At 44.1% G+C, this 26,493-nt stretch overlaps 1 protein-coding gene across 4 annotated transcripts in view; it reads left to right on the top strand.

Annotated features, from left to right (window-relative positions):
• Window positions 1-26,493, top strand: part of AGTPBP1 (ATP/GTP binding protein 1) — a 325,031-nt gene that overhangs the window by 7,423 nt on the left and 291,115 nt on the right. Inside the window, exon 2 of one of the 4 annotated variants that reach the window (XM_033927773.1) lies at window positions 19,653-19,825. The exons of the other annotated variants lie outside the window; for them this stretch is intronic. The gene's annotated coding sequence lies outside the window, so the exon portion shown is untranslated. The remainder of the gene's footprint in view (window positions 1-19,652; window positions 19,826-26,493) is intronic. 4 annotated transcript variants of the gene reach the window in all.

The raw sequence follows: 26,493 nt of genomic DNA on the forward strand, positions 1-26,493 counted from the left end.
ATTTCTGGGATCCTTTTTCCTTCAGTTTTGAACATGTATAATGTTATGTGAATGTGCATTTTCACAAAACATTTCAGCACCCCCTACTACTATTTCTACTGCTACTACTTATCACTTATATAGCATTGAAAGACGTACGCAGCACTATGCATTTTGACATTTATATAGACAGTTCCTGCTTGGAAGAGCTTACAATCTAACTTGAGAGGACAGACATGACATATAGGGTTGGTATGCAGAGCCCAAGTTGAGAGGAGTTAGGAGTCGAAAGCACTTTCAAAGAGGTGGGCTTTTAACTGGGCCTTGAACACTGCCAGGAGTCTGAAGTTGGCAGCTGAAGAGAAGGGTACAGAAAGGAGGGACTTACCAGCTGAGCAGAGCTCATAAGGGGGGGAATCATAGGATGAGATAAGTGAAGAGAGATAGTGAAGGGCAGCTGAGTTAGTATATTTATAGATAAGTAAGAGGCGTTTGACTTGTATTAGGAAACAGATGGGAAACCAATGAAGTGACTTTAGGAGAGGGGTAATGTGAGTAAAGCGCCTCTCACGGAATATGAGTCATGCAGCCAAATTCTGGACGGATTGGAGGGGAGCGAGATGACTAAGCAGAAGGCCTGAGAGTAGCAAGTTGCAGTAGTCTTGAGGGCGTGGATAAGTGTTTTGGTATGTGCTCAGAGAGGAAGGGTCAGATTTTGGTAATATTATAGAGGAAGAAGCGTTGGGTTGTAGTGATATGTTATATCTGGGCGGTGAAGGAGAGGCGAGAGTAAAAGATGATCTTGAGTTTACGAGCAGACAAAATAGGAAGGATGAGAGTGTTGTCCACAGAGATGGAGAATGAGGGAAGCGGAGAGGTGGATTTAGGTGGGAAGGTGTGCAGCTCTGTTTTTAGCCATATTCAAGAGAAATAATAAGACTATAAGCTTTTGAAATTAAAAGTTAGAGTTTTGGCTCTAGAGGCATCTCTTTACCTGAAATTTCCATGTAAATGTTTAGTCAAGATACAGGATATTGAATATGTTTTTTGGGATCCCATTCAATTACAACAATTCTTAGTTGCTAGAGAACAGAAATGAGTTTAATTTTCCTTTAACTTTCATTGCTGAGAAAAAAGAGGAGAAAATTAGAATCCCTATTAAGTAAGGAATGACTTAAGGTTCGCTAGGATGAACTGAAAATTATTTCTTTTATCTTTTCTTAAAATTTGTTGTTGAAATTGTATCATGTCTCCCTATAACGTGGGCTTAAAAAGGAATTATATATGATTGATTATCCCAGGACAAGCAGGCAGCATATTCTTGACTGATGGGTGACGGCACTGACGGAGCCCCGGTACGGACAATTTTAGAGTGATTGCACTCTAAGAACTTTAGAAAGTTCTAGCTAGGCCGCACTGCGCGTGTGCGAGTGCCTTCCCGCCCGACAGAGGCACGCGGTCCCCAGTTTTCTTAATTCCGCGGAGCTAAGAAGACGCGTGTTTCCAACGGCTGTTGGAAGATTTTTTCTTATCACTTGCCTTCCCGCTCGCGTGTATTTTTCTCTTCATATTTTATTTTCCTTCTTTTTTTTATTATTGTTTGTGTAAAAAAAAAAAAAAGATCGTTTTATTTTTCATTTTTTTCGATCTATCCCGGCGGGGCCTGTTGGCACCATCGAAGCCTCGAGCTTCGATTTTGCTACAGCAGTTTTTCCCTTCATGCCCCCGTCACCGGGTTTCAAAAAGTGTCAGCGGTGTGCACGCCCTATCTCCCTCTCCGACCCGCACAAGTGGTGCCTCCAGTGTCTGGGTCCGGACCATAGGGCTGAAACCTGCACCCGCTGTAGTTCTTTACAAAAAAGAACGTTAAAAAATCGTCAAATTCAACAGCGGATCCTTTTCGGTACCGCTATGGAAGTTAGACCGGTATCGACGTCGACGACTTCCTCCAAATCGACTCCGACTGTCTCGGCACCGCAAGATACATCACCGGTGTCGACTCCTGTAGGTAAGCCGGCTAAGAAGCCTTCCCCTACTGTTCTAGGCCCGCCAGTCGAGCATGCAGTGAGCCAAGTCCTGCAGACTGAGCGCCGGCCCCGTAAGCGCTCCGCTCCCATTGAAGTCACTGCCTTGTCATCGGCATCGACTTCACCCGAGCGTCGAGCGGCACTGAAGGTACCGAGCAAGAAAAAACCGGTACCGGTGCCATCGGGACCAACGTTGGATGAGCGCATTGCCTCTATCCTCCAGGTCCAGCTTAAGGAGCAACTCCAACACTTGCTCCCGGCTCTGTTGACTCCGAACCTTCCAGTATCGGTACCGACTGAGCCTTCGGTGCCGACTGTCGATCAGCCTCTTTTATTGACATCGACTTTATCGGCACCGCACAAATCTCTATCCATGCCTGTTCTGTCAGCGGAACCGAAGCGGCGTACTACTCCTACGATTTCTGACCCGGTACCGTTCTCTGAACCCCGTACCGTACTACACTCCCCAGGTACCGTCTCCACCCGTTCAGTGAAATCGGTACGCAAGACTAAGCATACTGAAACATCTACTCCACTTTCCCAGGGCCGTTTCCAATCGGTACGGGACCCTGACTTGTGGGACGACTCGGATGATCCCCTCGGTACCGAGGAAGATTATTCATCTGATGAGGATGATCCATCGGTGCAGGATCCTGCTGCTAAGCCAGAGCACTCCTCCTTCACCAAATTTTTAAAGGAGATGTCAGACACCCTTTCTATTCCTTTAGAGTCTGACTCTAAAAAATCCAAGGCATTTCTGGATGCTTTGGATTTTGACCAACCTCCTAAAGAGTTTTTGAAGTTGCCCCTCCATGACATCTTGAGGGAAACTTTTTATAAAAATCTGGAAACTCCTTTGACGATTCCAGGAGCCCCAAGAAAACTGGAATCTCTTTACAAAGTGATTCCAATTCCAGGATTTGACAAACACCAACTTCCCCATGAATCTGGATAAATTTGGGAAACGCCTTTACCAAAATGCGATGTTGGCCAACCGTTCAGGTAATTACGCATTCCACTTCTCTTTTTACCTGAAACATCTCATTCAACAGGTGACCTCTTTTCAAAAGTATATTCCGGACCGTAAACTTCCTGCTTTTCAGCAATGTACCTCTAGTCTTTTGCAACTCAGAAAGTTTATGGTCCGTTCAATTTATGATACTTTTGAACTGACATCACGGGCTACTGCTATGTCTGTGGCAATGAGAAGGTTGGCATGGCTACGGGTCTCAGACCTGGATGTAAACCACCAGGACCGGCTTGCCAATGCGCCCTGCCTAGGGGATGAGCTGTTTGGGGAGTCCATGGATACCACCACGCAAAAGCTCTCTGCACATGAAACTAGGTGGGACACCTTGTTGAAAAACAAGAAGAAACCTCCTCCTCCTCGCCCATTCAGGCAACAATCTTCATATCAACGGAGGTTTTCTGCTCGACCGGCTCAGCCTCATCCTCCTCAACCTCGCAGACAGCGTCAACAACAGCAACAGGCCCGTCAGCAACAACAGCCTACTGTAAAGCCTGCTCCTTAACCTAAGCCGACACAGCCCTTTTGACTCTCTTCTCCAGGGCATTGCCAGTCTTCCTCCCTCCTGTTTTCTTCCTCAGCCCATAGGAGGTCGACTCCATGTTTTTCTTTCTCGCTGGGAAGCAATCACCTCCGACCAGTGGGTACTTGCTATCATCGCCCACAGCTACTCCCTAAACTTTCAGACTCCTCCACCATTAGGTCTGCCAAAAGAGTCTGCTTCCAACAAGGCTCAGTCCCTCCTCCTCGCTCAGGAGGTTCAATCCCTCCTTCTTCTCAATGCTATCGAACCAGTTCCTCAAGACCAGCAAGGCCTGGGATTTTATTCCCGGTACTTTCTGGTACCCAAAAAGACCGGAGATCTCAGACCAATATTAGATCTCAGGGATCTCAACAAATGTCTGGTCAAGGAGAAGTTCAAGATGTTATCTCTTGCCACCCTTTACCCTCTTCTCTCTCAGGGAGACTGGCTATGTTCCCTCGATCTCAAGGAGGCGTACACTCATATTCCGATTCATCTGACGTCCCGACAATATCTCCGCTTCCTTGTCAACCAACATCATTACCAATACAAGGTGTTACCCTTCGGCCTAGCCTCCTCCCCCAGGGTATTCACCAAATGTCTGATTGTGGTCGCAGCTTATCTTCGTTCCCACAACTTTCAAGTCTTCCCTTATCTGGACGACTGGCTCATCAAGGCTCATTCTCCTCTGGCCGTTCAGTTTGCCACCAATCAGACCATTTTTCTCCTTCAACTGTTAGGGTTCGAAATCAATCGACCCAAGTCGCATCTAATTCCAACTCAACGACTTCAATTCATTGGAGCCATTCTGGACACACATCAGATGAGGGCATTTCTTCCAACAAATCGCCTTTACAACATACTGTATCTCTGTCAACGGGTGTTGCAGCAAACGTCCATCTCTGCAAACCACATGATGATACTCTTGGACCACATGGCCTCCACAGTGCATGTCACTCCCTTCGCACGTCTCCACCTACGTACTCCTCAATGGACCTTAGCGAACCAGTGGTCTCAAGCGACGGATCCTTGCTCACAACTCATATCTGTGACCTCGTCTCTTCGGCAGTCGCTTCTTTGGTGGTTGACATCTTCAAATCTATCCAGAGGTCTGCTGTTCCATCTACCTCCTCATCAACTGGTCATCACCACGGATTCCTCCCCCTATGCATGGGGAGCTCACTTGAATGAGTTCCAAACTCAGGGGTTTTGGACTGCCCAGGAAAAGAGACACCACATCAATTTCCTGGAACTCAGAGCGATGTTTTACGCCCTCAAGGCTTTTCAACATCTTCTTTTTCCTCAGGTACTACTCATTTGCACAGACAACCAAGTTGCAATGTACTACATCAACAAACAGGGAGGGACGGGATCCCGCCTCTTGTGTCAGGAAGCTCAAAGGATTTGGACCTGGGCGACTGCTCGTCACCTATTCCTGAAGGCAGTCTACATCCAAGGGGAACAGAATTGCTTAGCAGACAATCTCAGCAGAATTCTTCAACCTCACGAATGGACTCTCGACCCTTCGACTCTCCAGTCCATTTTCTCTCAATGGGGCACACCTCAAGTGGATCTTTTTGCAGCTCCCCACAACCATCAACTGCCCCTGTTTTGCTCCAGACTTTACTCCCCTCACCGTCTGGAACCCGATGCATTTCTCCTGGATTGGACCAATCTCTTCCTCTATGCATTTCCTCCTCTTCCGCTCATGCTGCGCACATTATTCAAGCTCAAGAGGGAACAAGCCACCATGATTCTCATCGCTCCACGGTGGCCCAGACAGCATTGGTTCTCCCTTCTGCTTCAACTCAGTTCCAGGGAACCCATACCTCTTCCACTGTTTCCTTCACTACTTACACAGCATCAGCAAACTCTACTTCATCCCAGCTTACAGTCTCTGCACCTGACAGCTTGGTATCTCTCGGGCTGACTTCGGCTCACTCTCTCCTTTCTCAGCCTGTCCGTTCTATTATTGATGCCTCCAGAAAACCATCTACTCTTCAATGTTACCAACAAAAGTGGTCTCGGTTTTCTTCCTGGTGCCTTTTACATCACCATAATCCCATGTCTACAGCAGTGGGACTGGTGTTGGACTATCTTTTATCCTTATCTGACTCTGGTCTTAAATCCTCTTCGATAAGAGTTCACCTTAGTGCTATTACAGCTTTTCATGAGCCGATTCATGGAAAACCCCTCTCAGCTCATCCCTTGGTTTCTAGGTTCATGAAGGGCCTTTTCAATGTGAAGCCACCTCTTAGGGCCCCTCCTGTTGTATGGGATCTTAATGTGGTTCTTTCTGCGTTAATGAAACCTCCTTTCGAGCCTTTGGCCACAACGCATTTTAAATTTCTAACTTGGAAAGTGGTCTTTCTTATAGCTCTCACTTCTGCCAGGAGGGTCAGTGAGCTACATGCACTGGTGGCTGATCCACCTTTCACTGTTTTTCACCATGATAAGGTCATCCTCCGTACACATCCAAAATTCCTTCCTAAGGTTGTGTCTGAGTTTCATCTTAACCAGTCCATCGTTCTACCTGTTTTTTTCCCAAAGCCTCATTCTACTCCAGGTGAACAGGCTTTACACACCTTGGATTGTAAACGTGCTCTGGCTTACTATCTTGATCGCACCAAACCTCACAGATCATCCCCTCAACTGTTTTTGTCCTTTGATCCTAACAAGTTGGGTCATCCTGTATCTAAACGCACCCTGTCCAATTGGCTGGCTGCTTGCGTTTCATTCTGTTATGCTCAGTCGGGCCTGACACTGGAAGGTTCTGTCACGGGCCACAAGATTAGAGCTATGGCAGCATCTGTAGCTTTCCTCTGTTCAACTTCCATTGAGGAAATCTGCAAAGCTGCTACTTGGTCCTCAGTTCATACTTTTACATCTCACTATTGTCTGGATGCATTCTCCAGAAGGGATGGACACTTCGGCCAATCTGTTTTACAAAATTTGTTTTCCTAATGGCCAACCTTCCCTCCATCCCTCTTTTTGTTAGCTTGGAGGTCACCCATCAGTCAAGAATATGCTGCCTGCTTGTCCTGGGATAAAGCACAGTTACTTACCGTAACAGGTGTGTTATCCAGGGACAGCAGGCAGATATTCTTGCGTCCCTCCCACCTCCCCGGGTTGGCTTCTTAGCTGGCTTATCCTAACTGGGGACCGCGCGCCTCTGTCGGGCGGGAAGGCACTCGCGCACGCGCGGTGCGGCCTAGCTAGAACTTTCTAAAGTTCTTAGAGTGCAATCACTCTAAAATTGTCCGTACCGGGGCTCTGTCGGTGCCGTCACCCATCAGTCAAGAATATCTGCCTGCTGTCCCTGGATAACACCTGTTACGGTAAGTAACTGTGCTTTATGTATTGTTTATGAGATTCCTTTTTTTCCTTTGAGTTATTGGATATTGTAAGTATTCAAAATTATAATATTAAAAAAAAAAGAATATAAGAATAGCCTTAATGGGTCAGACCAATGGTCCATCTAGCCCAGTAGCCCGTCCTCATGATGGCCAATCCAGGTTACTAGTACCTAGCAAAAACCCTACAATAATAGTAGCATTAATAAATTGACTCAACATACCCACATCAGGGGGTCTAAAAACATTAAAACTTGTGCTGTGTTGGATCAGTTTATTAATAAAGGACTTGGGTGACTTATTTGAGTTCTTTTTTTCTTTTGGCCACCTCTGCTTTTTTGAGTCAGGTAAGAGTGTTACCATTTTTAGGTTTCTCAAATTAGTAACCTTGCCTTCATCTTCTTTTTTTCCTGAATCTTCTTGCTGAGATAAAGAGGTGTGGTCAGTGGCTTAGCGAGGGTAGGAGGTGCCCGGGGTGGTGCCCCCCCACCCTCCTCTCCTCCACCGCTTCATCCTGCCCCCCCTTTCCACATTCACACTCTCCCTCCCTCTATGTACCTTTGTAAATCGTTGCCAGCGCCAGTGGCTTCTCCAGCATGCCGCTCATGCCAGCACTGAGTTTCCCTCTGACGCCACTTCCTGGCCCCGCGACCCGGATGTGATTCAGAGGGGAACCAGGCCGGCCCAAGCAACAGGCAGGAGAAGTTGCTTATGCTAATGAAGATATACAGAGGTATGGGGTGGGGGAGAGGGATGGTGCGAGTGTGGCTTGGTGTTGCAAGTTGGGGCGGAGAGGTGCTGGCGCCCCCATTGAGATAGCGCCCGGGGAGGACCACCCCCCTCCCCACTGGGTGTGATGCACATCCTTTTTTCTCTCACTCTTGCCCATCTCTTCATTTACACCCTCTTGTCTATCCAGGAGTTGATGTAGTTAATCTTGTGTTTAAATTTATCTCCCTGATGTCATTTAAATAGTATACAAAGGCCCTCCACAAAAAAATGTGCACTAACATGGGAGAATACACTGAACCATATATACATACAGATCTGCTCTAATGTCAACTAGAGGTCTTGCACAGGAGTTCCAGTTGATTCTAGTACAGACTGAGTAGACCCAATAGTACTTATGGTTCCTTACCACTGCCCCCTGATATTGCTGAGGCTTGTGATTCTTCAGACCCCTGACAGCCTACCCTGAAGATTTTCCCTGGGGCCTATGTGACTCCTTGCACATTCCTCTCCTGTCTCAAAAAATACACTGGAGTCTGAATGGACCTGCCTCTCATTCTTAACATCTGCAAGTGGGTAGGCAGGTGCAATTAGACACTGCTTCTGCCTTCCAAATTAGTGTTGCTTGAAGTGAGGAATCTAGGGGGCCCATTTGAGCCACCAGGGATATTTTTGAGATGGAGGCAGGGAATCTAGGGGCTTTTTGGTGATCTGAGGTGTGCCAGTGCTACAAAATGAGTGTTTAAAAAAATAAAATAAAAAGGTTTTACAGTTTTATTTAACATAGAAAGCAATTTAATTACCACTGCATTACTCTTTAGCACAGTGGTTTTACACTGTCTTTCCTGTGCTAATCTTTATTTCATGAAAATCAAGTGTAAACTGTTGTACTAATGGGTAATGCACGGGGGAGGGATGAGGTCAATGCAGTAAGCTACATCACCTTCATCTCCAGATAGTGAATGCCGATTTCCCTGCAAGTGATTTTTTTTTTTTTTTGATTGTGTTTCTGTCAGGTCTTCTCCCATGCCTTCTTATTATTGCAGCTACACATTGCAAACAATTAAACAGCCACACCTCAACATCTGACTCCAAATTTGGGTTCTCAGATGGAATATTTGGTGGTCTCCCTCAAGGGTTATACCCTTAATCGAGCAATTTTCTACTTTTTTTATTCCATATTTTTTCCGACAGAATGAAAAAAGTGGAAGGTCACTGGACTACATGTATAGCCCTCGAATGAGACTGCCCCAACTTTGTTGGTTGGGCTGAGAACTTTTCAGCAGCCCCTAGTAGTTACAGTGCTCTAGGGTATAGTAGTTACTCTAGTTCTGCAGAATCAGCTCCCCAACGTAGTTTAAGAAAAAGACTTTTAATTTGGCAAAGGGGCTGAAGTCCTAGTTTGGGAGCAGTCATATAGATAAAACTGTTGAAGAGTAGAGGAGTTTGGAAGGAGAATTACAGTACAGCAGGCTGGAGAGGGGTCCTAGCAGCCTGGGATAACTGGGCGTCTGCTCCCTCCTGACATTGAGAGTTTGGAAGGAGAGCTACAGTAAAGGGCATCTGTTTGGATGCCCCATTCACTTTGCCTCCTATGGAGGGGGCTTAGGCATCTGAGCCAATCAGGACCTTAGGCTCCTCCCCGGTGCATTCCAGAATGCACCAGGAAGAGGAAGGCCCACCATTTTCCAGTGGTGGGCCTGCTGGACGGAGGGTGTATGCTTCCCGCCGGCCGGACCTTCTGTTTACAAGTGAGGGGGGATTGGGAGTGGTGGTCTCTGCCGTGTGGCTGGGGGACAGTGGGTGGAGGGGTGATTGCTAGGTGGGTGGGTGTTTCAGGGGGGTATTCTGACAAGAAGGAGTGGGCATCTCTCTTGCCTTTAGTGGTTGAGTGGGTGGGTACCATCAGGAGGAATTGGGCATTCCTCCTGCTGGTGGATGCTTTGGGAGAGGGTGGTGGCAGTAGGGAAGTGGGCATTCCTCCTGCCTCAAGACTTTGCGGGGGAGGAGGGGTTGTTCCCTGCTGCTGCGGTTGCTGCTGAGCTGATCGCGACAGGAGTATTTCCTTGCCATAATTTGCTCAGCGGCAATGCAATTCTCTAACTGGTGCTTGTGACATAGACACTGCTTAGAAAATCGGGGTGGTTAGGTGGGGTTAGACGTCTGTCCATCCGAACAGACACTATTCTGTATAGGATGCCCGTGTGCGATCAAAAGACCACTTAGGCAGCTGCTGAAGACTGGGCATTCTACACAGAATCTGGCCTTTAATTTCTACAACTGTCATCATGTGCTGAATCATCCCCTCCTCTTGAAACTTCCCTATTAATAGGAAGTCCTACTCCTTCCCCACAACCTGTTAGTCAGAAACTTGACTTTCCCTCTCAGGAAATACCAAAGTTGGACTTTCCACAGGAGGGATTAAAATATCAAGAATCTTCTGGACTATCTCAGCAATTGGTACCAGTTCCGGTTTTCTTTTACTATCATTCCTTGAATGGTTCGTCCTCAGATAAAAAATATTTACTTAAAAGATATTATGTTAGCAATAAATAGACTTGATAAGTCATTACAAGATAATTTGCTAAGATATAGTAAACTTACCGAGGAAGCTTCAAACAAATTTACAGAACAAGATACAAGATTAACAGAGGTAGAAAAAAATCTTGAGAAAATGGAGTCTGAGATTAGATTATCTCAATCAGCACAAGCCTCCTTTCTGAAGGACAATTTAATAATTAATTAAAAATTGGAAATTTTTAAAAATATCTATAGAGCAACTAATTTGAGATTATTGAATTTTTCCGTAACCCATTTATTTTCCTCTAAGGAATTTTTCAAAATGTATGCTAAAGAGGTACTTCAAATGGTTCTGGATGATAAAGAAAGTCTTAATGCTTATTATATACCACAGGGAACCAAAGAAGTTGTTCAGGAAGGTGAGATGGATAACTTAAATTCTTCTGACAGTTTAGATATCACAAAATTCTTGGAATCAACTCAAGATTCTATAACTAGCCCCTCCTTTACAAAGCTGTGCTAGCGTTTTTAGCACTGGCCGCCATGGTAACAGCTCCGACACTCGTAGAATTCCTATGAGCATCCAAGCTGTTACTGCGGCGGCTGGTGCTAGAAACGCTAGAACGGCTTTATAAAGGAGGGGGTAAGAGATTAACTCTTTTGGTGACTATGTCCTCAGTGGGAAAAATAAATGTTAATCATGAAATCATATTTCCCTAAGAAATCGGTACCTTTTTAGGTCAACCAATTTCTATGTTCCCCGATGTTTCCAGACAAACACAAATTCAATGTAAGGCCTTTCTCCTGCTGAGACCTAGGGTTCTGGCAGGGGAAGGTACTTTTTTCCTAAAATTTCCATGTAAATGTCTGGTTACATGTGGAGCTGATTCTTGTGCATTTCTAGGTCCGAGTCAGTTAGAAACCTGAGAATGATCCAAAATAAATAATTTTCTTTTCACACGTTTATAGACTTAAATGAATAAATGCCTGCTAAATAAAGAAGGTAGGTTTTCTTGTATAAAAATTTCATCCAAGCTCTTCTTGTATAAAAATGTCATCCAAGCTCTTCATGATATGGACCTGATAGAATGATCTGTATTATTTTTTTGTTTTATTTTTACTTGTAATTCCAGGTTACCTAAATGTTATTTTGTAACAAAAGAAGAAATTTCAATAAATATATATATTAAAAAAATTGTAAAAGAGTAAATAGGATCAACTTGGGGGAATCGGATATTGGAGGTGCGTTAAAAGGGATTTTAACTAAGCAGAAGTCTTGCAAGTTGTGTGGAGTAGCCTAATGGTTACAGCAGTGTATCGCAAACTGTGTGCCGTGACACATTGGTGAGGAGGAGAGTCATCCACGCTGGCTGACTACCTATAGGTTGTGCCTCTTGTGGTGAGAGGCACATCCTGTAGGAAGTCAGCCGGTGCAGATGACTCTCCAACTGGCCAGAGTCTCTCCTCCTCTCTCCACACCTCCTGGATCCCTCCACCGAAGTGGGTCGCGGCCAGATGAACAAAAACTCAGCAGTTTTTAAAGGCACATCAGAAGCAGAAAACCTATGAAGGAATCTGTGGGACTGTTGGATGATCAAGGAGCGAAAGGGGCACTCAGGGAGGATAAGGCCATAACGGCAAGACTGAATGAATTCTTTGCTTCGGTCTTTACGGAAGAAGATGTAAGAGATCTACCTGAACCAGAAATGGTTTTCAAGGGTGATGATGCAGAGGAACTGAAAGAAATCTCGGTGAATCTGGAAGATGCACTAAGCCAAATTGACAAGTTAAAAAGTGATAAATCACCAAGAGCAGATGGTATACATCCCAGGGTATTAAAAGAACTCAGAAATGAAATTGCTGACCAGCTGTTAGTGATCTGTAACTTGTCACTAAAATCGTCTGTAGTACCTGAAGATAGGAGAGTGGCCAATGTTACGCCGATTTTTAGAAAGGGTTCCAGGGGAGATCCAGGAAATTACAGACTGGGAAGCCTCACTTCAGTGCCAGGCAAAATGGTAGAAACGATTATAAAAAAATAAAATTGTGGAACATGTAGAAAAACATGATTTAATGAGACGGAATCAGCATGGGTTCAGCCGAGGGAGATCTTGCCTCACAAATTTGCTTGACTTCTTTGAAGATGTGAATAAACATGTGGATAAAGATGAGCCAATTGATTATAGTGTATCTAGATTTTCAGAGATCTTTTGATAAAGTTCCTCATGAGAGGCTTCTGAGAAAATTAAAGTGTCATGGAATAGGTGGCAAAGTTCAGTTGTGGATTAGGAATTGGTTATCAGATAGAAAACAGAGGGTAGGGTTAAATGGTCATTTTTCTCAGTGGAGGAGAGTAAACAGTGGAGTGCCGCAGGGGTCTGTACTGGGACCGGTGCTATTTAACTTATTTATAAATGATCTGGAAATTGGAACGATGAGTGAGGTGATTAAATTTGCAGATGACACGAAACTGTTCAAAGTTGTTAAAATGCATGCAGATTGTGAAAAATTGCAGGCGGACTTTAGGAAATTGGAAGACTGGGCGTCAAAATGATAGATGAAATTTAATGTGGACAAATACAAAGTGATGCACATTGGGAAGAATAGCCTGAATCACAGTTACTGGATGCTAGGGTCCACCTTGGGGATTAGTGCCCAAAAAAGTATCTGGGTGTAATAGTAGACAATACAATGAAATCTTCCACCCAATGTGTGACGGCGGCCCAAAAAGCAAATTGGATGCTAGGAATTATTTAAAAAGGGATGGTTAAGAAGACTAAGAATGTAATAATGACCCTGTATCGTTCCATGGTGCGACCTCATCTGGAGTACTGCGTTAAATTCTGGTCTCCTTATCTCAAGAAAGATATAGTGGTGCTAGAAAAGGTTCAAAGAAGAGTGACCAAGACGGTAAAGGGGATGGAATTCCTCTCGTATGAGGAAAGACTAAAATGATTAGGGCCCTTCAGCTTGGAAAAGAGATGGCTGAGGAGAAATGATTGAAGTCTACAAAATCCTGAGTGGAGAAGAATGGGTACAACTGGATCAATTTTTCACTCCATCAAAAATTACAAAGACTAGGGGACACTCGATGAAGTTACAGGGAAATACTTAATTGGAAGAAATTTTTTTTCACTCAGAGAATAGTTAAGCTCTGGAATGCATAGCCAGAGGATGTGGTAAAAGCAGATAGTGTAGCTGGTTTTAAGAAAGGTTTGGACAAGTTCCTGGAGGAAAAGTCCATAGTCTGTTATTGAGAAAGACATGGGGGAAGCCAATGCTTGCCCTGTATCAGTAGCAAGGAATATTGCTACACCTTGGGTTTTAGCCAGGTACGAGTGACCTGGATTGGTCACTGTGAGAACGGGCTACTGGGCTTGATGGACCATTGATGACCCAGTCGGGCTATTCTTATGTTCTTATGATGACGTCCGTGCACTTCCGGGTGCCTTACGGCCAGGGCATTAGATTTAGTGTGCTGCCGGCTGGAAAGTGTGTTAGAGCTGTGGGCTGGGATTTGAAAGGCCCAATTTCAAATCCATTGGCAGTTCTTTGTGGCCTTGGGCAAGTCACTTAACACTCTGAGCCTTTGGTGAAGGCAGTGGTGAACCACTCCTGTATCATGCCCAGACAACCAGGGGGGGGGGGGAATGAGGAAGCCAGGGATGAGGGAACCCTCATTTTTTGTTGATCACCAGGAGTCAGTTTGTCTTGAGGGCAGATCTGGATCAGGAGTGTATCTTTTCTTTCCACAAAGATGAGCATTCTGGAGTCCTAGATCCCACACTAATCCTAGCTATGCCATGTTGTAATGGTAGCTGAATAACTGTCATTCTTAGGATAGGAGGAGTCACCTTACTAAATTGGAGAGAGCTATAAGAGGGCTTTGCATGCAGAAGCCCTAGCTTTCCTTCCATCAGCAAAGCAGGCAAGTCCAACTGAGCCCATTGTCCCAGGATGCATTTGATGCAACACTTCAGAAGAACTAGCTTGGCTGACAAAAAGGAGTAGGAATGTTTAGATATGGGGAAGCCTGTAATAAAAGACAGATCCAGGCAACAGATGGGCTGGTGGGAATAAGAGAGGAGGAAAAGGATAAGACACAGGTCTCTTTCTCTCACTCTGTCTTCCAGGTGTATCCTTATCTGTTTGTCCAGGGGCTTAATATTTTTGGCTATTTAATGTTTTGTCTGAAAGCATACTCATATTTGTATCTTTGGAGGTATAATGTTCTATATTTAGAGAGACCAGAGGAGTTTTGAGGTGTTTTATAGTGCAGAGCTAATATATCCTGCTAACGCAAGTTGCAGTTTTTCTTTAGAGACAGCAAGCTCCAGGAGAGAGGAAGGGGACGGTGTCACCAGAGGAAAGAAGAGGCTGCATCTTGACTGTTACTTTGCCTCTGTTGATTTTCCCTAACTTTAAAGGCGTGTACCCAGTGATATTCAACCCAGTCCTCAGGGACCACCAGGCTAGTCGGGTTTTCAAAGTCTTTGTCATCCATATCCTGAAAACCTGACTGGCCAGGTGGTCCCTGAGGACTGGGTTGAATACCATTGGTTTAGACCAGGGGTAGGCAATTGTAGGCAATTCCTGTCCTCCAGAGCTGGAGCCAGGTCAGGTTTTCAGGATCTCCCCAATGAATATGTACGAGATGGATTTGCATGCACTGCTTCCTTGAGATGCAAATCTATCTCATGCATATTTATTGTGGATATCCTGAAAACCTGACCTGGTTCCAGCTCTCGAGGACCAGAATTGCCTACCCCTGGTGTAGACCACCAAATTATTTTTTTTATATATTAGCCTTTGATCTTCACAATTTTACTTCAGTTTAGGGCTTGAGCTGTCTGCCCCTGTCAATCAGGATCCTTCATATTTTATTCTAGGTCCTCTGTTCTACTAGCCTTTCCTTATTTAGGTATAGGCACCACACACACATGCTGTTTGATGCAGTGCTTTCAGTTCTATCCTCAACCCCCAAGAGAGAGGTTTTCTAAATTTTGAATTTCTTGTATTGTAAATGGTCTTGTGGCAAGTAACAAACAAGAAGCAGAAAAACAATTACAAAGGATTAGTGGGAAAGAAGCTGTGTGTTCCCAATAACATAACAACCATAAGAAAAATCTCACTTATAACTAAAATTATTAGTGAAGTGCTCAGTATCTTATACCAGCCAAGCAAGCAGCGGTATACTCATAACATCATAGCACCAGCCCTGCCAAATCAACCCTATGGTCAGTGAAAATAGTTAAAGAAACAAATCCAACAAAAGTTCATAAAAAAAGAGATACTTATCTCTAGCTTGATGCGTATGTTCCAATTATAATCTGGTCTATGGCAGTTGGTTCACATAAACAGTTGGGTCTAAGCTGGCACAGGAAGGAAGAAGTGACCTGCTGTGCAGTGGTTCACTTCCTCCTCTGCTTGGCACTGGAGAAGAAAAGAGTGAGCAGAGCAGCAGCTGCTGCCTGTGCCTGCCCTGATTTCTGCGCAGCATGTGCAGTATTCTGTATGTTCTGTGGGGATAAGGAATTTTGTGCGAATTCTGTGCACACAGAATTCCCCAAGGAGTAAATTTAAGTATGATGATTTTCTACACATATGGGGGTAAATATTTATGGTGCTGAAAACTTCCTTGGGATTATTTATTTATTTAATTTTTAAATAAACCTTATATACCATCTATTAACTATGCGGTATACATATATATACGATTCAAAATACAGACATGAAACAACAGCATCATGTCATGTTCTGTCTTAAAACTGAGCCTACTACTTCATAAATTTAGCAGTTGCTTCACAAAAATGCAGAAACAAACAATTGCATTTTTAATCCTTAATTCAACACCAGCAATATCTCCCCTTTACTGTCAAATCCAAAAAGGTAAAATTATGTCCTTACCTGATAATTTTCTTTCCTTTAGTCACAGCAGATGAATCCAGACTAGTGGGATTACATCCATCAACCAGCAGGTAGAGATAGAACTCACTGAGTTGTCCTCGGGTATATCTTGGATGCACAGCCTCCTGGCCAACCAGTATAGGTCTTCTCACAGCATTTGAAATAAAGCACCTAAAACATATGAGATATAAGGAACATATGCAACTCCTTCCCTCACATGCACTACCCGAATCACTGATGCTCTAAACCTGTGAATGTAATGTCTGCCTCAAAGCATGCCCAAACTGTGCCCGAGAACGACAAACCCCGCAACAGGGTGGGGCTCTGAATTCATCTGCTGTGACTAAAGGAAAGAAAATTATCAGGTAATTTTACCTTCCTTGTCATCCAGAGACTAGTGGGATGTACCAAAGCATTCCAGATGTTTGGGGGGGGGGTGGAAATAAACAAGTGAATGTGAAATTTCTCGCCCCCAAATCTTGCCCTGCAACACACGTCCAAAGATATACTAAATTCCAGAGAGTATGTAGCCCACAGTCATACAGAGGCTAACCCCCCTAGCACATGTGAGCAGGAGCCACCCTCGCTAGAGAGCACCATGCTGTGGAAATCACAGCTACAGTGCCCCTTCATGAATAGTATGAGTGCTAAGCAGCCTCCTATCGTGACCACCAGGTTCCAAATAACCTCCTGTGGAATGATATCCTCCTGTCTTGAAATGGTCCTTAGCTGATGGTAAAACTCATGAGCACTGCCGCAGACCGGACCCTCTGCTCTCGCAAGGCTCTAGGGCCTCAAGCCTGGAAATGTGATAAGGTAAGACTCCCCATCTAACTGAAGCCCCCTAAGGTCCATAGGGTTCCCACCTGAGGCAAACTACTGACCAAAGTCAAGAAGAATGTTACGAGGTGACAAGTGTCTTTCCCAGAGTCCCAAGGAGATACAGTGCCAACCTCCAAAACTGAGGTAGATAAACCCACCTCTAATTCACTTCTCCACCTGAATGGACCAAGAAGGAGTGGAAAGAATGAACTCTGAGCAACAGAGAAAGAGCTGTAAACTAGTCCGTCAACTAGCCTAGCCCTAGCTACCTGTCAGCCGGCTGGGACTAAACAAGGTACATCCAATATTCTGCAGCTCAACTGAGGCCTGAGCCGCAGGAGTCTCTCTCAACTGAGGCTGAGCCATAGGAACACATCTCCTTTCTGATCCAGGACACTGAAATCATTAGCTGCATCCAAGCCTACCCAAGCCTCCTTGCGGGCCCCAAAGACCAAGCGACTGCAGGAACTCCTATACCCCTGCCTGAAGGCAAGGCCTAAAGGAAAGCAGCCACTAGCAGAGCAGACCTCATCAAATCCTGACCAGCAAAGAACCGCCTATCTCCCCATCAGAAGGCAGCTCTGACAGCAACCATCCCTGAAATTACCACTTATGTTCCCATCAGCAGCCACAACTAGCACCTAGCAGAACCAATTAGGCTGAACTACTAGTACAGTCCACAAGCTGCCGGTGACCGTTACCTGGGCAACTTCTCTTCCGCAAGAAAGCAGTAGGCGTGTTGGCCATAAGCTTCCCCGGAGACAATGCTACTACGACCCCAGGCAAAGCTATAAGCTAGCTAAAAACGCTTACCCGCAAACCACGTTGAAAAGCACCTCGGTCCCAAATTTCCCGCTGACTTAGGGCTCCCTAGGGCAGCCTGTACCATTGCCCTGTGAAAACCAGACTATCTCACCAGACTGTGCCAAAGCAGCGACTTGGTCACCAAACAGCAAAACACACAACCCCTCGCATGCCACTGCTGAAGGCCGTGTACCCCTGGCCACTACCGGCAAGTGAAAAACAATGGCCGTGAGGCATTTGAAGGAAAAAACTGCCTCAGCTCATCTGCGTGGGAAAGCGTCAGAAACCTTGCTGCCGGTGCCCCCTCCCCCCCGGAGAGGAAAGGATACTGCCGGGTTACCCCGAACTAGGCTCGCTGGGCACAGGGAAAATCTGTTCCATCGAGCCCATTTGAACCCCTACAGCCGTGAACCGCGACACACCCAGAGCCCCTGCCAAGAACCCCCATCTTCTTCTTGCTTCCCTCGTAGGAAAGAATAATCTTACAGAAGGCACCATGTCGATTCGGGTAAGGGACCTGGGAGGACCCAGGTGTTACCCTGAAAAGGGTGAGGTAGGGACGCTGGGTGGGCCCAGGTGTACCTCCAAAGCTGGCACCCTGTGCCAGAACACCCCTCCATTCCAATAGCCATGCCCCACTTGAAATCCATCCATAGAATCCAGGAGCTGTGAGAAACACATCCACCAGCTTGCTGGAGATAGAGTATACTGGTTGGCCAGGCGGCTGTGCATCCAAGATATACCTGAAGACAACTCAGTGTGCTCTATCTCCACCTTCTGGTTGATGGACGTAATCTCACTAGTCTCTGGATTCATCTGCTGTTGATGACAAGGAACTTCTGATTTTCTGATTTCAAAGATCTATTTGATAGATAAGGCACAACTTTTTTTTAAAGTACTATGGTGTCTGATAGTAAAGAGTTTGATGGATAGCAGAAATCACTTTATATTGGACTCAAAATACATTCTATAGAATTTTGCGTAGCACATGTCCACACAACTATTTAGGTACATGCATTTGTGCCGACGAAAACCAGGCCTAAGTGCTTGTGTTTAAGTCATGCACAGATCAAACACATTGAGTGTATTCTATAATAGTTCACCTAACTTTCAGGAATGCCCAGGACCTGCTCATAATCCTCCCGGGCTACACTCTCTTGTGAAATCCACATGTTGGTATTTACATGCACTACTTTATAGAATATACATAGAAAGTTGTGTACATTTTAATTAGTGCCAATAATTGTTGGCAACTATTGCCACTGATTGACTTGTTTAAACAATTAAGTTTGCAATTTGTAAATATTTGTGCATGTAACTTTGGCCGCAGTATGCAGAATCTGGCCCATAGTATTTAATCCAGGGGTGGGTATCTCCAGACCTCGAGGGATGGAATCCAGTCGGGTTTTCAGGATTTCCCCAATGAATATGCATTGCAAGCAGTGCATACAAATAGATCTCATGCATATTCATTGGGGAAATCCTGAAAACCCAACTGGATTCCGGACCTCGAGGACCGGGGTTACCCACCCCTGATTTAGTTTGTCACTTTGCAGTTTCAAACTTCTGTATCAAAACTATTTTGCTTACATAGCAGGGAATTTTTGAGCTGCAATAAAAAGTCCACCAGGTGCATCTCTTTGAATTTGTCCTGTAAGCCATAACTGTGTAGGGGAGAGATGCTTTGAAAAAAAAAAAATTTTTTTACATTTTCTCTTAGATACCTAGTAATGGCTGATCTAAATTCTCCTTTTTAACTTTCCTTGCCTGAGAAACTGTGAGGATGAAGCCCTGAGAATCTTGTTGCATTCTAGGGTCTCTGCCTTGATTTGTTGAAGCTTTATGAGGATTTACAAAATCTCGACTCTGAAAGTAAAAACACTGTAGATTTGACAGGGAGTTTAAAAGATTCCTGTGTTATGTGTGGTGACAGATATTTTCATATATGAATTGCCCCATAGTATTGAAAATTCACTGCAGAAGAGAAGATATTTGGGGGCTGGCCTCTAGCACAATGCTGCTGTGATCTGGAGGATCCTGGTTTAGATCTTCTGTCTGAGATGGAGAAATTGGCAGCTGTTCCTGGGTGGCCTTCAGCAGCTATTGAGTGGTACTGGAGTGCACTTTATAAAAGGTATATTCTAGGGTTATTATAGTATCTTGAGCTGTTTGGGCTTGCCATCAAGGGAAGGACAGTAGAAACAGCACAGACCAAGGGAAAAAACTAGAGTACCGAGAGAGGAAAATCTTATTTTATTAATTAGCTGCCTGCAAACTATGGTATTACTGCTTGGTATTACTGCTAATTAATTATTTAAATGTAAAGGCTTCTAGTCACATTAAAGCTTTTAAGGGTCCTCTGCTTCATTTTCTTCTGCTTAACCACATTGTTGCTCTTTGAGATTTGCAATTTAAATAATGTGAACATCTTCTTTTGCTAGCGTTACAGCTTGTCCTTATCTTTACAGAATTTTTTTCTTTGCATTTTTAGTTTGCTTATCCCTGTTTATTTTTTTTTATCAGTTTTCCCTTCTCACGGGACTTGTGCTTGACTTGTATTTTAGTGAAGGGTGACTAGAAGCACATTTCTGCTTGCCGCTGACTGGTATTAATCTCCTATCTGTTTTCCCCCCTTGTGATCCTTTTTATTTTTTTCTGCCATCTGTATCTCCAGTATATAATGTATATTTACAATGTATGTGCTGAATCGTTTGGGGATTCTGTGGGCCTTTATATTTTAAAAGGACAGAGGTGGCCGGTCTGGTGTTTTAGTGGTTCCTTTTCTAACCAGCCACGCTGATGTTCACTGACGTGATTGTACCACCTGGCTCTGGGTTGTTGTATTTTGTGCTAAATCTGCTGTATTTCATGCTGTCATTTCTTTTGATATGGTTGCCTTTGTGTTTTGGCTCTGTTTGTATATGGTTACCTTCTGTCTTAATAAACATGATATTACAAAAAAAAAGAAGTATATTTCCACATTTTCAAACCACAGCAATCATCTTTTTCTTCCTCTCTGCAGTCTGTCATATTCAGCCTTTTCCTAGCTTATATATTAGCTGTGCCAGTGTATATACTCATATATGTATGTACCTTATATATGGTTATTGTAACTTTCCCTGAGCTTTGGCAATTTGCTGAGTGAGTAGATTGGAAGACCCGACTATATATACCCTGGAAGAGAGAAGGGACAGAGGAGATAGGATACAGATTTCAACTACTTGAAAGCTATTAATGAACCTCTTCCAGGCAGGGAAGCTATAGACTTAAGAGGACATGAAATGAAGCTACAAAGAGGTAAATGTAAAAACAATATGAGTATCAGAAAATATGTTAACAGAAAAGGTGGTGGATGCATGAAATGCTCTCCTGGTGGAGATGGTGGGTAGTGGGACAAAAGGATAGAATTTAGAAAGGCTGGGATAAATATAAAGGGTGGGTGATTACGGTACTTCATCGGCAAAAAAGCTCCAAAAAATAACAAGTTTTGCTTTAATTATTTAAGATAAAGAGTATGCTTGATGATTATTTTCTGGAGTTTTTGCCTATGAAGAATCACCCTCTCTATTTGAGGATGGTTTCCTCCTCAACAGGGTTCTGATGCTTTTTTTTTTTTTCCTCCAGTTTAACTGTGCTTGTAATTATTTTCCTCTATTTTGTAGCCTTATTGTGTGGATTTTAGATGAATAATTAAGGCTGTGGATTAACCTCCCCCCCAAAAAAAACAATAGATCCCTATATAATAAGAGAATGGACTCAAATAAAAACTTAAATGAGTTTCCACACGTCAAAGGCATGGAGGGGCAGGGGGTAACCTGTACGGAGCAGTAGGTACATACAACCTTATCCACCTTACTGAGAAGATAGGCCATGCTGGTTTTCATCTGCTATCATTTATTGTGTTACTGTAACAAAATAAATACACTTCTGTGTGCTTGACCTTGTTACTGTGTCAACCCAAGCGTTCAGCATAGCATTCCTAACTTATGGACTCGTTTGCTTGTTCTTCTTTATCTTATTCCAATGTTCTGCTCTGGCACCAGTATTATGGCTGTCTGCTTTTAACCAGACAGATACTTTTATCACAGGTTGCACTGCTCATTTCTTCTCTCTAGCTGTTGCCGGTGGTCCTTATGCTGATCTTTAATAACTCTGCCCTGATGTATAAGGGCAGAGTTATTTTAGATATATTTCTTAGTGGTATGAGTTTTTAGTTAGGTGCCATTGACTCATGTTCAAATCCTAATGACTTGATCAATTACAGATCTAAAAAGAGATCGGTTTTCTGCTAGTCCGGTAAGGTCCTCTAGGGTCATCCCCCTGTGGTTGTTTTCAGCATGTCCAACCATCTGATTGTAGGTTGCCATCTTCGCCTGTTTCCTTCGATCTTCCTTCAATGATCTTTCTCTTCTGATGGTGTGACCAAAGTAAGACAGTCGCAACTTCATCATTTGGACTTTGAGAGACATAGCCGGTTTGATCTCTTCCAGAATCGATTTGTTAGTTCTTCTGGAGGTCCATGGCACACATAAAATCCTTCAGCACCAAAACTATTTTAGATGTCTGTCTTAATGGTATGCAGGACATGGTTCAAGAGGTAATAGTTTTGGGACCGCTGACAGTAGTGAACAAATTTGAGATAACTGGAGTGAAGACACTAAAGAAATCTGCAACAGCGTTTAATTTATGAAAGGATGACTGATAATATGAGGAAAATTGTTTAAAAAGCAATAGCTAGAAGGAGCAGCTGGAAAAAAAATCATAAAAGCGGGCATGGACACTGTGTAAAAATACCATTCTGAGACCTAATTTTATTTTATTGTAATCCGTTCTGGGCTCCTGGGGAGGATGGGCTAAAAAAATGACCAAATAAATAAATAAATAAATCTTAGAAGCCTAGATGAGATATATTCCATGAATTGAAAAGGTGGGGAAAAAAGCCAAATGACAGCCTGCATGGTTAAAAGTTGATATGAAAGAGGCTATTTAGAGGCAAAAAAACAATTTCCAAAAAATGGAAAAAGGAAGCAGCATAAGCACTGGCAAGTTTAGATGTAAAGCACGGAAGGCTAAAAGAGAGAATTTGACAAGAAGCTTGCTGTACCTGAAAAAAAAATTGCCTCTACATTATAAGCAGAAAGCTTGTGATGGAGGGAGTTGAACCATGAGATTGAGTAGTAAAATAAACACTCGAGGAGGAAAAGGCCATAATGGAGGCAATGACGTAGCAAGGGAGGTTGATGCCTGGGGCAGTGATGCCTGGCATTGCTGTGCCATGCATCCCCCAACTCTTCCCCGCTGCTTGGACACCCCCTGTGTACCTCTTGAAATGTTTACTGGCATGAGTGCAACTCGCGCCGGTGTCGGCTCCCTTCTGACATCATGTCCTGGTCCTGTAACCTGGAAGTGACATCAGAAGGGAGCTGCACCGGCACGAGTTGCAAGCGGAAGATATTGCTCGCACCAAAAAACATTTGAAGAGGTACATGGGGAGAGGGAGGCAGAGAGGAGGAGAGGCGGAGAGGCGCTGGTCCCCCCCCCCAAGATGGCACCCGGGTTTGTTTCCCCTCCCCCCCCTTTTCTACACCACTGAGTGGAGAGACTAAATGAATTTTTTGCTTCATTCTTTACTGAGGAGGTTATAAGGTACCTTTGCCAGAAATAGTATTTAAGGGTGGCGGTACAGATGAACTGTAAGACATCTTGGTGAACCTGGCAGATGTAATGAACCATATTGACATTTTTCAGAGCAGCAAATCATATGGCCCAGACTGTATAATAATAATAATAATAATAATAATTTAATTCTTATATACCGCCAAAGCCATGGTAGTTTGAGGCAGTTTACAACAAGAAAAGCTGGACAATCGGCGAAAATAATTACAATGACGTTATCAACTACAAGTGGAGAAGGGCAGATACAAGTTGAGTGGGAGTGAGTCAGAGTGAGACACAGAGTAGAGGCATCGAGTACATGTAGGAAGCGTACATGGTAAGGTATTAAGAGTTCTTGGTTACAATTTGGTTGAACAGGTTTGTTTTAACTAGTTTTCTAAAGTGAAGATAGGATGAGGCGTGCTTAATGATATTACCCAGTCAACCATTCTGTTGGGCAGCCTGGAAAGCAAGAGTTCTGCCCAGATATCTCTTGAATCGGCAGGCCTTTAATGTTGGGTGGCTAAACATGTGAACCCTGCGAGTTGGCCTGGTGGAACAGTCCAAGTTGGAACCAGATATATGGGGGCCAAACCTTGAATGGAATTGAAACATAGAAAGGCAAATTTGAATAACACTCTTGCTTCCAGGGACAGTCAGTGACGTTTTTGGTAGTAGGGGGGTTATATGTTCCCATTTTTTTATACCAAAAATCAGTCAAACTACCCAATTTTGTATGATTCTGAGTCTTTGGATGGTTTTCTTGAAGGACCCTAGATAAATGATGTTGCAATAATCGAGCAGGCTTAAAATGGAAGATTGCACCAGTAAGCGGAGAGATGCTGCATCGAAGTACTTTCTGATGGTTCTTAGTTTCCGCAATGTCAAGAAGCCTTTTCTAACCAGTAACTCAGTGTGAGCATCTAGAGCAGGGGTGTCAAAGTCCCTTCTCGAGGGCCGGAATCCAGTCGGGTTTTCTGGATTTCCCCAATGAATATGCATTGAAAGCAGTGCATGCAAATAGATCTCCTCATGCAGATTCATTGGGGAAATCCTGAAAACCTGACTGGATTCTGGCCCTCGAGGACCGACTTTGACACCTGTGATCTAGAGTGAGGTTGCGGTCCAGCGTCACTTCCAGAATTTTTATGGTGTCAGCAAAAGGAAAAATCTGACCATTCAAGGAAATTGAAGTATCTTTTTTATTTTGTCATTCGGACTCGCCAGGAAGAATTTGTTTTTTTCTGAGTTGAGTTTGAGTTTGAGTTTGAATTCGGCCATCCATGATTCGATTTGCTTTAAAGTTGATGCCAGGTGATTTTTGGTCTCAGAAGTCAGGCTTGTTAGGGGAAGAACTATGTGATGTCGTCAGCATAGATATAAAATTTGACTTTTAAGCTTTGAAGTAGATTCCCCAAAGGGGCTAGGTAAATGTTAAACAGAGTGGGGGATAGCCCTGCGGGACTCCGCATGGGTTTACCCAGTTGGTGGATAGATTATTATTGCTATAGACTCAGTATGAACGTGTAGTCAAGAAACCTCGAAGCCATTTTAACACATTACCGGAGAGACCAATTGATTCCAAACAGTCAATTAGGATGGTATGATCGACTAAATCGAAGGCGCTACTTAAGTCTAGCTGCAGGATGAGTGCGCTTGTACCCTGGCTGAGTAAGTTCAGGAGGGAATCTAGCAATGAAGCAGTAACTGTTTTGGTGCTGAACCCGGATCGAAAGAACTCAAACATGAAATTGTAGATTTACTATAGTCGGTATCCAATCATTCTGGGAAGGAAGCTGAGGATGAGGGCCCAGAAGATAGTGTTCTCAGAGATCCTACCAGTGCCGAGGGCAGATGCGAAAAGGCAGGAGGAACTACAATCAATAAATACGTGGATGAGGAGATGGTGTGAGGAAGAAGGATTCCACTTCGTCAGGAACTGGGCGGCGTTTTGGGGCAAGAGCAAGCTTTACAGGAAAGATGGACTGCACCTGAGCGCGGCAGGAACTAGACTTCTAGCAAACAACGTCAAGAGAGGAATAGAACAGGCTTTAAACTATGAAGAAGGGGAAAGCCGACAGTTGACCAAGGGTCCTGTGAAGATACTGAGGGGAAAAATGGCTGGGAAGAAACAAGGGACAAATTGCAGGAGTCGACAAACCCAGAAGAAGAGGTTACAATGTCTGCAGCAAAAGAGAAGAAAATAAGGACCGAAGCACAGGGAAAGGAAAGGAGGACAGCAAAATACCAGGATCTAAAGTGCATATATGCTAATGCAAGGAGCCTAAGAAACAAAATGGGGGAACTAGAAGCCTTGGCCAAGCAGAAGACATCGACATCATTGGAATCTCTGAAACATGGTGGAATGAGGAAAGCAAATGGGATACAGCACTACTGGGATACAAGCTCTATCGCCAGGACAGATCAGGACAAAAAGGAGGTGGAATAGCCCTATACATAAAAGAAGGCATACAATCCACAAAAATGGACACAGCAGAGACGGCCAACAAGCTGGAATCTCTATGGATTAAAATACCGGGAAGGAAAGGGCCTGAAATAAAGATGGGCCTATATTATCGCCCACCCGGGCAAACCGGAGATATCGATGAGGAAATGGAAGCCGAGATGAAGCGAGCATGCAAAAGTGGCAACACGGTTATTATGGGAGACTTCAACTACCCTGGGATAGACTGGAGTCTTGGATGCTCGAAATGCGCTAGAGAGACAAAATTCCTGGAAGCTACACAGGATTGCTTCATGGAACAGCTTGTTAGAGAACCGACGAGAGGAAATGCCACTCTGGATCTAATCCTAAATGGGTTAAGGGGACCTGCAAAGGAAGTAGAAGTAGTGGGACCGTTGGGAAACAGCGATCATAATATGATCAAGTTCAAGGTTGAGGTAGGAGAATCAAAAGGAAAGAGATCCATTGCGACAACCTTTAACTTCAGGAAAGGAAACTACGAAGCAAAGAGGGAATTGGTAAGGAAGAAACTTAGGAACTCTTCCAAAACATGGCTAACGGTAAATCATGCCTGGTCCTTCTTCAGGGACATGGTGAGCGAGGTGCAAAATCTGTATATCCCCAGATTCAGGAAGAGGTGCAAAAAGAATCAAACAAAAGACCCGGCATGGATAACCAAAACA

The sequence above is a fragment of the Geotrypetes seraphini genome, chromosome 1, assembly GCF_902459505.1.
Source record: "Geotrypetes seraphini chromosome 1, aGeoSer1.1, whole genome shotgun sequence".
Taxonomy (NCBI): Eukaryota; Metazoa; Chordata; class Amphibia; order Gymnophiona; family Dermophiidae; genus Geotrypetes; species Geotrypetes seraphini.